The sequence below is a fragment of the Desmodus rotundus genome, chromosome 13 (assembly GCF_022682495.2).
Source record: "Desmodus rotundus isolate HL8 chromosome 13, HLdesRot8A.1, whole genome shotgun sequence".
Lineage (NCBI taxonomy): Eukaryota > Metazoa > Chordata > Mammalia > Chiroptera > Phyllostomidae > Desmodus > Desmodus rotundus.
In genome coordinates this window covers 24,064,691-24,075,998 of record NC_071399.1, presented here as the reverse complement: position 1 = coordinate 24,075,998, position 11,308 = coordinate 24,064,691, and the positions used below count along the sequence as shown (strand labels likewise).

General features: G+C 41.0%; 1 pseudogene; it reads left to right on the top strand.

Moving 5' to 3' along the window:
- Window positions 1–1,657: 1,657 nt before the first annotated feature.
- Window positions 1,658–2,703, top strand: LOC112321443 (small ribosomal subunit protein uS2 pseudogene; annotated as a pseudogene).
- The last annotated feature ends 8,605 nt before the right edge of the window (window positions 2,704–11,308 follow it).

Here is an 11,308-nt window from a genome sequence, read left to right as displayed (position 1 = left end):
CCCTTGGAGATATGGTTTTTCTTAGATGCCTTTCAAATGAGAATCAGTGAACAAGAGCTGTCATGCCAATCATGTGTTTCTCTGCTGCTGGTTTACAAAGAATCCAACCAGCAATCTTATTACCCAGAGAGAATAAATTTCTTTAAAGGCCAGATTTCTCCATGAGGATTCTTTCTAGCATTTTTTTTCCATACAAAATCTGCTCAACAAGAAACGCCTTTACTCATGTTGGCGCCTGGCTCCAATTATGAGTTTTTTCTTATTAATAGCTATAAAGAGGCAAATTGTATAACCAGGCATCATTTACAGAGCTAAAAATAACCTAATCTCTGTTACCAGGCCTTTAAGTACAAATCAAGGGAATTTTCTTCATGTTAGCACTCTCTTGGTAAGTTTGCTTTTTTCTTATTTGCAGCCATGCCCCTTGAAGAACAAGTCATAAGGGTTCTGGCATTGAGTGTTAGCAAAAGCTGTACCACACGTGTCAAGGAATAAAATTCTGTGGAAAAACAAATAAGCTCTTTAAGAGTTTCCCTGATGTCTCAATACTACCACGTAATAACTGGCACAGGCGTTGCTGCCCTTTCTGTTTGACTAGGCTGTCGAGCCCTAGATAATGTGTATTGCTATTATTTCAGCAGTGGTGCGGAGAGAATCAAGGGTTCTTCTGGAGGCATGCTGAGTTCATAGATCCTCTCATCCTCTCTCCATTATTATTGCAATGGGCTCAAAAATAGCTTATCTGATTAAGGTGGACCACTCAGAAACAAGTGCTGTCCTGACTTTCACACCGCGGGAGGCGTGGCTTCTCTAGACATGAAAATAGGTAGAGGAAGCACAGATGCGAAGCACAGGATAAAGATTAAGGGACACATTGCCCTTTCCTGGGCTCTTGTTCTCTTGTATCTGCTCTGGCACCCCAATTCCTATTTCAATTTACGTGGGATCAGAATTGATGGCGCTGTTCACTTGGGCTCAATTATAGGGCACTCACCTGAGAAGCTCTAAGGGGCAGGACTGTAAATCTTATCAGTAAATATTGAATTATCTCTAATTATTTACTTAGGGAATTGAAAGTCCTGAGTTCTGCAATCAAATGTGTAAAGATTTATTATGAAAGGACACTTTTAAGAGCAGAAGAAACAAAGGTTTAGTTTTTCTGCGGTAGAAACTCCCCTAAACAGCAGGTTGTTAAAAGCTACCCCTAATCCAGAAATAAGGGGCAGAGCTGCCTCCCTGCGCTCAGCACTGTGCACAAAACGGCAAGGTTACCTTCAACAGTTGCTGCCCAACATGCTCCTGCTGTCAGCCAACAACGAAATACAAACACGAACTCCCTTTTCCCTCACAAGTAGAAACAAGGTGAAGTTCATCAGAGGTTGCAGTAGCATTTATTTGCTCTCTGCACTTCCTGTGCTGAGGAAGCACAGAAATGATCCCAGAGAGAACTTTCCCACTACCCCCGCTTTGTAGTCTTCCCAAATAGTGCACAATTCTCACATCTCTTTATTTGCTTCCTCCGGTTTCTTTGAAGGTGCAGAATTATGGAGAATGTGTCATTGGATTTTGCAGACCAATGACTGTAGAATCTGACATATTCCACCATAACTTTTATTACTATAACACCTTGAATTAAAAAGTAAGACCATGCTTTTTCCGCGCTACCAAGGCAAGGGCCCGTACGGTGTTGTTCTCGGTTCCCACGTAACTTAAAGGGAAACTTTCACAATGTCCGGAGGCCTTGATGTCCTGCAAATGAAGGAGGAGGATGTCCTCAAGTTCCTTGCGGCAGGAACCCACTTAGGTGGCACCAACCTTGACTTTCAAATGGAACAGGACATCTACAGAAGGAAAAGTGATGGCATTTACATCATACATCCGAAGAGGACCTGGGAGAAGCTCCTGCTGGCAGCTCGCGCCATCGTTGCCATTGAAAACCCCGCTGATGTCAGTGTCATTTCGTCCAGGAACACCGGCCAGCTGGCTGCGCTGAAGTGCGCAGCTGCCACTGGAGCCACTCCCATTGCCCATTGCCGGAGGCTTCACTCCCGGCCCCTTCACTAACCAGAGCCAGGCAGCCTTCTGGGAGCCAAGACTTCTGGTGGACGCCAGGGCTGACCCCCAGCCTCTCACCGAGGCGTCCTGTGCTAACCTGCCCACCATCGCTCTGTGTAGCACAGACTCTCCTCTGTGCCACGTGGACATCGCCATCCCTTGCAGCTACAAGGGGGCTCACTCAGTGGGTCTGATGTGGTGGACGCTGGCCCGGGAAGGTCTGCGCATGCACGGCACCATCTCCCGCGAGCACCCGTGGGAGGTCACACCTGATCTCTACTTCTACAGAGGCCCTGAAGAGACTGAGAAGGAAGAGCAGGCCGCTGCTGAGAAGGCTGTGCCCAAGGAGGAGTTTCAGGGTGAATGGACGGCTCCCGCCCCCGAGTTCAGCGCTGCTCAGCCCGAGGGGGCAGACTGGTCGGAAGGCGGGCAGGTGCCCTCTGTGCCCGTTCAGTTCCCTGCTGAAGACCGGAGCGCTCAGCCTGCCACTGAAGACTGGTCTGCAGCCGCCACCCGCAGGCCACGGAGTGGGGAGGAACAACCACTGAGGGGTCTCAAGCTGGTCTTCCGCACACTCTCACCAGGATGGAAATAAGGTTGATGGAAAATAAACAGTTTCTAAAAAAAAAAAAAAGGAAGACCATGTAAAATATTCATCGACGTAAAATTTACCTCAGATACTCCCTAGGTGTTTAGATGTGATTGATTACCAAGTCAAAAGTCGCAGTTTCAAACCAGGGAGCCTCAGTTTACACAATAAAACCAGTTGTGGAGAGTCTTACCTGAGTGAAACAGAACCGACGTCATGACTGAAAGGGGAAGGTGGAGTTGTAGTTTCTGAATCCCCAGCAGGACTTCCCCGTAGTTGCCCACTGTCACCTCCAGGAATTCCAGAATCTTCATGGGGAGGAGAGGGGTTTGAGGAGGGACTGGGATGGAGGGTACGCAGTTAGAGAAAGCCTCACAGGTTATTCAGGCATCAACGCCTCCACTGCGCCCCACCCCGCAACACACACATCAGAAACTCTGTTAACTGAAAGCAGTGGTTCCCACCTGAGGGTGACTTTGTCTCCCAGGGGACGGTGACAATGTCTGTCGACATTGTGGGCTGTCATGACCACCATGGGAAAGGGGGGGGTGGGGGTACTGCTGGCATTTAGTGGACAAAGGTGGGGGACAAGTACTAAACAAGTGCTCAGGGTAGCCATACCAAAAAAACCCCACTTACCTGGCCATATTGTCCATGGTGCTGAGGTTGAGAAATCCGATTTAAGGTAATTTTGGACCAAAGGTTGGCACACTATAGCTTATGGGGATAAATCTTGCCCTCTGCCTATTTTTGCAAATAAAGTTTTATTGGAACACAGCCATGCTCACTTACTTATATATTGTTTTTTAATATATTTTATTGATTATGCTATTACAGTCGTCCCATTTTTTCTGCCCTTTATACCCCTCCACCCTGTACACAGCCTCCCACCAGCATTCCTCCAACTTAGTTCACATCCATGGGTCATACATGTAAATTCTTTGGCTTCTCCATTTCCCATACTATTCTTAACCTCCCCCTGTCTAATTTTGTACCTACCATTTATACTTCTTATTCCCTGTACCTTTTCCCCAATTCTCCCTTTGCCCCCCCCACTGATAACTCTACATGTTATCTCCATTTCTGCAAATCTGTTTCTGTTCTAGTTGTTTACTTAGTTTGTTTTTGTTTTTGTTTTTTTAGGTTTGGTTGTTGATAATTGTGAGTTTGTTGTCATCTTACTGTTCATATTTTTATCTTCTTCTTTTTCTTACATAAGTCCCTCTAATATTTCATATAATAAGGGCTTGGTGATTATGAACTTCTTTAACTTGACCTCATCTGGGAAACACTTTATCTGCCCTTCCATTCTAAATGATAGCTTTGCCAGATAAAGTCATCTTGGATGTAGGTCCTTGCCTTTCATGACTTGGAATACTTCTTTCCAGCCCCTTCTTGCCTGCAAGGTTTCTTTTGAGAAATCAGGTGATAGTCTGATGAGAATTCCTTTGTAGGTAACTGTCTCCCTTTCTCTTGCTGCTTTTAAGATTCTCTTCTTATCTTTGATCTTGGGTAATATAATTATGATGTGCCTTGGTGTGTGCTTCCTTGGGTCCAACTTCTTTGGGACTCTCTGGGCTTTCTGGACTTCCTGGAAGTCTATTTCCTTTGCCAGATTAGGGAAGTTCTTCATTATGTTTTCAAACATGTTTTCCATTTCTTTCTCTTTCTCTTCTCCTTCTGGCATCCCTTGATTTGGATGTTGGAATGTTTAAGGTTGTCCTGGAGGTTCCTAAGCCTCTCCTCATATTTTTTGAATTCTTGTTTCTTCATTCTGTCCTACTTGAATGTTTATTTCTTCCTTCTGCTCCAAATTGTTGATTTGAGTCACAGTTTCCTTCCCTTCACTGTTGGTTCCCTGTACATTTTCCTTTATTTCACTTTGTGTAGCATTCACTTTTTCCTCTATTTTGCAACCATACTCAACCATTTCTGTGAGCATCCTGATTACCAGTGTTTTGAAGTGTGCATCTGATAGGTTGGCTATGTCTTCATTGCTTAGTTATATTTTTTTCTGGAGATTTGGTCTGTTCTTTCATTTGGGCCAAATTTTTTTTCTCCACACGCCTGTTATTTGGTAAGCCGTGGAGCCTTAGGTATTCACCAGGGTGGGACAACCCACTTCACTGTGTTGTGGCACTGTATGTGGAGGAGGTGTCTGAGAGGGAACAATGCCGCTTGCTCAACTCTCTGCTGGCTTTCAGTCACTTCCTCCATTACCTATGAGCAAATTGGGCCCTTCTTGAGCTGATTCCTAGGTGTGTGGTTTTGTGTATGTCTAGGACCCTCCAACAGACTCTCCTGTGAGGCTGGGAGTTTCTCCCACTACCTCAACCCCCACAGGTATTTTTAGTCAGAGGTTTTGAGGTTTTAGTTCCCCATAGTGGAACCCTGGGTTGCTTGGTCTGTCTTGCTCCCAAGTTGTTCCTTCTGGTTTATCTGCACAGAAATGTAGGACAGCCCACTCCACCAGCCAGCCACAGCCTCATCTGCCCTGTCCTCCAGACACTGCCTTGCCATGGGTCCTCTTCACCCTCGTTGCTTGTCTCTGCCTCTCCTACAGGTCTGGATGAGTGTTTCTTCATTAACTACTTGGTTGTCGGGCTTCCATACAGTTCGATTTTCTGGCAGTTCTGGTTGTTTTTGTTTTTAAATATATTGTTGTCCTTCTTTTAGTTGTGCAAGGAGGCAAAGTGTATCTACTTATACCTCCATCTTGGCCAGAAGTGATTTTACTTATATATTGTTTACAGCTATTTTTTTTAAGTTTTTATTTATTTATTTTTAAAGAGAAGAAGGGAGGGTGAGGGAGAGGGAAAGAAACATCAGATTCTCACACACACCTACTGGGGGCCTGGCCTGCAACCCAGGCATGTGTCCTGACTGGGAGTTGAACCTGCAACCTTTCAGTTTGCAGGCCGGCATTCAATCCACTGAACCACACCAGTAGGGCTACAGCTGTTTTTAATGATACAAAGATACAATTGAGTAATTGTGACAGAGATTGTGTGACCCACAAAGTCTAAAAAATTTATTGTTTGGCCTTTTTCAAAGGACAAAAATAACATTTTATAATGTAAATAACCACTTTAACTTTTCAGATAAATTTAGGCAATAATTATGCAATAACAAAAATAATAATAATATTCGGTGAGGGCCCATATGCAGGAAAAGATCTAGGTTCTGTACGGCCTGAGTTCTGTTTAATTTTAGATGATCTTTTTAAAAAAATGTAAGCATAAAATTACATATTTATTACCAATGAGAAAATAATTCTCAACAAGTTATTGGAGGCTAACAAATTCAAGACCCTTTCTTCTACATCTATTTACTCAATTTTCCAGGAGTGTTTGCGTAAAAGAGCTTTCTGATAGTATTCTGGCTTACCCTCTTTCAAAGTATTCTACATCTCAGCAATTCCCAGCACCCACAGGGGCTGATACAACCCAGGGTCTTTGAGCCCCTAGTTAGCTTTTCTGTATCTTTGACTCTGCACAATGTGTCTAGCATGATTTTTTTTTCAATGATCAATGAGCATTAGAAGAGCTGAGTTTTAATTCTTACTTTGCCACTGTGTGACCTTGGTTAAGTGAATTCATCTCTCCATCTCTCATTTTCTTAAATAGTTAGAATGTAGGCTGTTCCTTTAAGTGTCTAATTTCTATAAGCTATTGCTCAATTTTCTTTAATTTTAAAAACTTGGATGCTGTTGGATTAGTCTTTGAAAGTTTTTTCTTTACTGTTATATTGCCATTTTCCTCCCAGTTAAAAGAAAATTGGTGTCTTAAAACCAGTATTCTTATACCATTTCAGCTCTAGTCTAGTCCTAGATATTTAAATAGATCTGAATTGTCTATGAATTATTGCTATTCCTTTGGGTTCCTCCCTTACAATTAGTTCAACCAAGCCTGCTCCATCCAAATACATGTTTTCTCCTTTTTAAATTATTTTTCATGTTTTAAAAATATGCTTGAAGTGCTCCATGTAAGAGGCACAAATAATTCAGCTGTAAGACTCTGAGAAAATTTTTTTCCGGAAGGTTTTTTAAATATTTAAGAGGTTACAAATCTTGCTATTTCTGCAAATTATCAGCATATTAACTCTATTGTTCATGTTTCAAACATGAATAATTCCCTCAACTGGATTTCTTCACCCAAAATGATTCTCTAGTGAATAACTTTAAATCAAAGTCTAATTTTAGTTTGCAATATTCATGTCAAGAACTAAAGAATCACCACTTCAAGCTAGGCCAAGAATTCATCCTGCCCAAGTACACCTTTGACACAGCACCAACAAATTCAAGGTGGAGAGACATAGGGCAGTAATGGGGGACGGGAAGGTGGGAGAAGGCAGGGGAAGTGACCACACCCATCATTACTATCAACTGTCAAGTTCATAGTGTTTCCAGATTTTAGTTTTCTACACAGGATGAATTTATCTACTCATATCCCTGTGACCATCACCCATCCCTACCCAGCCCTTATCATCTCATGAGGTTTCAGCAGAATTATAGATAAGTATGACTGGAAAGCACCTTAGGGATAATTTTCTAAGTGGGTAAAATAAAGTGAAGATAATTTTTGTAACAGCTAATTATAAATGGAATTAAGCCTTGGAAATAAGGTTGGGAAATGCTAGTTGAAAACTCTTTTTCTTAAATAATTAATTTACTTTTTAATCAAAGTAATACAAGCATATAAGTAAAAAACTGAAAGGCTTTTAATGCAAACAGCTTTCCCTGGTCCTCCCTACCCTCTCCAGTCATGTTTCTCAGTGGCAAATACTTTAGCCTAACTGCCATTTCTCTTGGTATTTGCCTCCATAATTCTAAATGAAATGCTTTTGTAATAATTTTCTGATTTCCGTTTATGGACATAATCTGTCACTTGCTGGTAATGCTAACTGACTTAAAGGGCAATACAGGGTAGAAGTTAAAAGCAAAAACAGTGGAGACAGAAAGCCCAGGCTTAAATCTTGGGACCACCACTTCTCAGCTCTGTGACCCAGAAAAAGTTACTTCATCTCTGTACTTCAAGATCCTTGTATGTATGTGTAATAGACATAAGGATTCTACTTTGTCATTGGGTGGTTGTGAGAGTTAAATGGATGAGAACATGTAAAACATCTAGAACAGTCTCTAGCACACAGTAAGTGCTCAATAAACAGAAGCTATTTTTAGATGAGTGTTTAGCAGTTATATGGCATTTCCTGCCTTCCCCTTCTCCAAGTGCCACATTTCAGGTAAATCTCTAGTGAGGAAATACATAATTATGATCCAGAACTACTTATGAACAATGAGTTATGTGACTCTTCTAATTTCCCTTGTGACCAAATTTTTGTTTCTTTCCATAAACCAGTCTTCTTTTTAGAAATTAATAGTGCATTCATTTTTCATTTTATTTCTTTTCATGTTATTGCTTATTTGAAAGATGCCTACAGAAAACTATGTTTCCAAGGGACTATTTCCTAACCAATGACACTTTACATAAAAAAAAAGAAAAGTGAAAGTTTGACAAAGTGTGTGAATCCTATGTGTTCATTTTTCTCGTACATTTTCTCATGGTAGAAGCATGTTTTCCAGTACCTTGCACAGAAAGTGTTTGTAGAGTATCCATTTCTGAGACCTGGCCTGTATGGAACTGCCCTTCTTCTAGCATCATACTTGATTGACAGCTTCATCTATGTGTAGAATTCTAGGCTGAACATTATTACCTCGGGAATGTTTAGGGTGGTTTTTTTCCTAGCTTTTGAGGAGTTCACTACTATTCTTATTAATGGTATTTGTTTATGAACTCTTTTGATTCTTTCCAAATCCTTTAAGGTCTCTATCCTCAGTGACTTTTCATAATAATGTGATAGCTTTTTATTTGTTTTTGTTTTTAGTTTGTGGTGCTTGATATTTGGGAGTTATTTAAATTTAGAAACTCATGTTCTTCAGTTTTAGAGAGTGTTCTTAAATTATTTTTTTAATAAATTTTTCTCCCATTCTCCTTATGAAAACCTTATTAGGTAATAGGCATTGTGAATTGATTTTCTAATTTTTAAATTTTTTTCTGCCCTAATTTCTACTGCATTTTTATTCCATTTTCAGAGAAATTTCCTCAACTTCATTTAATGTTTTTACAAGGTTAGCTCAGTTTCTCAATAAGGTATTTCAAGGACTCTTACCTATTCTCTGATTGTAAGCTTCTTACTCAGCCTCCTGTTTTTATTTCACGGCCTCAGTCATCAGCGATGAGGGACTCACTGAGGTTGTAATCGAGCTTACATATACACTATTCTTGATGCCATGCTAATCACAGTCCTGTGTTATTTTACAGCCACATAAGTTTGGGGGTAATAAGGTTATAAGACATGAAGTCTCAAAAACAAAATTCATTCAAAATTAATTTATGGGTGACAAGAGAATTGAGATATGTTAGCTAAAGGCCCTTTTCCAGTATCAAGAATCTTAGAAATGTTATCTTTAAGTTTGATAAGAATGGAATTTTTGAGCAAATGTGCTGTGTGGCATGAACTAATAATAGTTTTGTTTACCCATTAAAATATTAAAATATGCCCTTATTTTTTAAAAAACCTTTTTTTTTTAATTTATTTTTATAGAGAAGGGAAAGGAGGGAGAGAGAAAGGGAGAGAAACATCAATGTGTGGTTGCCTTTCGCACACTCCCTACTGGGGACCTGGCCGAAACCCAGGCAGGTTCCCTGACTGGGAATCGAACGAGCGACCTTTGGTCTGCAGGACAGCACTCAGTCCACTGAGCCACACCAGTCAGGGCAAAATATGTCCTTATTTTTGATGTCTGTGCTTGTTCTAGCCATATTGGCCTACTTTTCTGCTCTATCCTCAAGCCTGAAAAGAGTCAAATTGGTGGAATGTACCCTAGATAGGCCTTAGAATGACCTTGGAAACTGGTTTTAAAAATATATGTATATACGTGTGTCTCTGTATGTCTCTGTGTGTCAGGGCCAAATCCCCAAGTTTCTGGATCAGGTTCTTTAGTCATTTGTCTCAGCATCTCTTTCAAGCACATCCCTGTTGTGCTGCTCACACATACTTGAAAACCCCTGAAGTAATGCTCAAACTGGTCTATCCAATGCTTGTGTCAGATACAAGAGTTTATCTCAAAGCCAGGTTCTTGGGAGTCATTGTCTTTCCCTAGAGCAGTGCATCTACTTGACTCTGAGCTACCAGTCATACTGACCGAATTGTCAGACAGAGATGGAATTTCGTCACATTTCTGCCCAGATGTATGACTTCAGCTAAGTTATTTAACCTCTGTGAACCTGAATTTATTCATCTGTAAGAAGGAAATAGTATGACCCAATGGCAGAAAAAATGTTTAATGCATGGTAGAGTGTCAATTTTTTTTTCTAGTTTCCTGCCTGTTTTGATGGCGCTTTGGGTGAGTGCTTCCTGATGAGGTAGGAGACCATAAACTCACTGATCATCCATCTCCGGCTACTGGATATGATGACTTGCTGTAGGTAGATTTCTTGTACATGGGGAGTCCCATCCAAGGGGTGGGGGTCTTCCTTAGACTCAGTCCCAGAAAGTGACACTTCCTGATCTGAGGCCTTATCCTTTTCCTGGCTTTGCGATTTCCTGACCTCGTGCATCTTGAGAGGTAGCCATGGCAGAGGGAAATAGCACAAGGATTTGGAGATTGTCGTGGCTTTTTCATCTACTAACTGCACAACTCTGGAAGTTTCAGAGAGGCATTCCTGGGCCTTCCAAGAGAAAATAGCTTCCTTCTGGTTTATTTTTCTTATTATACACTTTCATCATGCCGCTTGTCATTTATATAATGTGATTGTCATACACATTTTAGAAATATATGATATGATAATTGGTTTAATGTCTCCTTGGTCCTCTGAACTCTGAGCTCCAAGTCCATTTTGCTCACCACATTGCGCCCAGCACAGTTTGTGTGGTGCTGATCACCCAATGAAATCTGGAAATCTATGTGTCGAATGCACAACTGGCTAAATAAATAATACAGAGATAAAATCACATTCCCTTCCTTCCTCAAATAATAATTATACAGATCAAATGAGATAATGTATATGTAATGCTTTGTAAACTATAGTAATATAAATGTAAAATTTCTCAATTTTGTTAACCTAGACCTCTCTGCAATTGTGTGGACAGAAAACATTGGGACTACATCAGCACTACTCAAGGTAGTACCGGTCCAAGGGCCAGAAGCAACAGAAACATCTGGCAATTTGTTAAGAATGCAAATGTATAGACCCAACCCAAGGCTCACTAAATCAGAGCCTCTGAAGGTAGAGTCCAGGAACCTGTGTTTTAAGGAGCCCTGTAGGCGGTGATTCAGACTCATGTTAAAGTTAAAGAATTACCACCCTACAGAAGACTCTTAACAGAGTTCTTAGAATTGCACAGGGTAAACTATGGTTTATGTTTAAAATTAGCCCTTTCCTTACCTAAAGAATTCCTTTGAATCTCAGGTTCCTCTGGTCATTTAGGTCTCAGAAAGCCCAAATCACCAGAAAGACCTTCCCAGCCAACCAGGGTTCACATTAGTCCCGTGCTTATTAACCCATAGATCATAATGTACATGCGCTTCATCGTTTCCTTGCTTTGCTGTCTGTCTCCCCCCAAAGATAAGAATTCCATAAGAAGGGGTGAAGCTTATCTTAA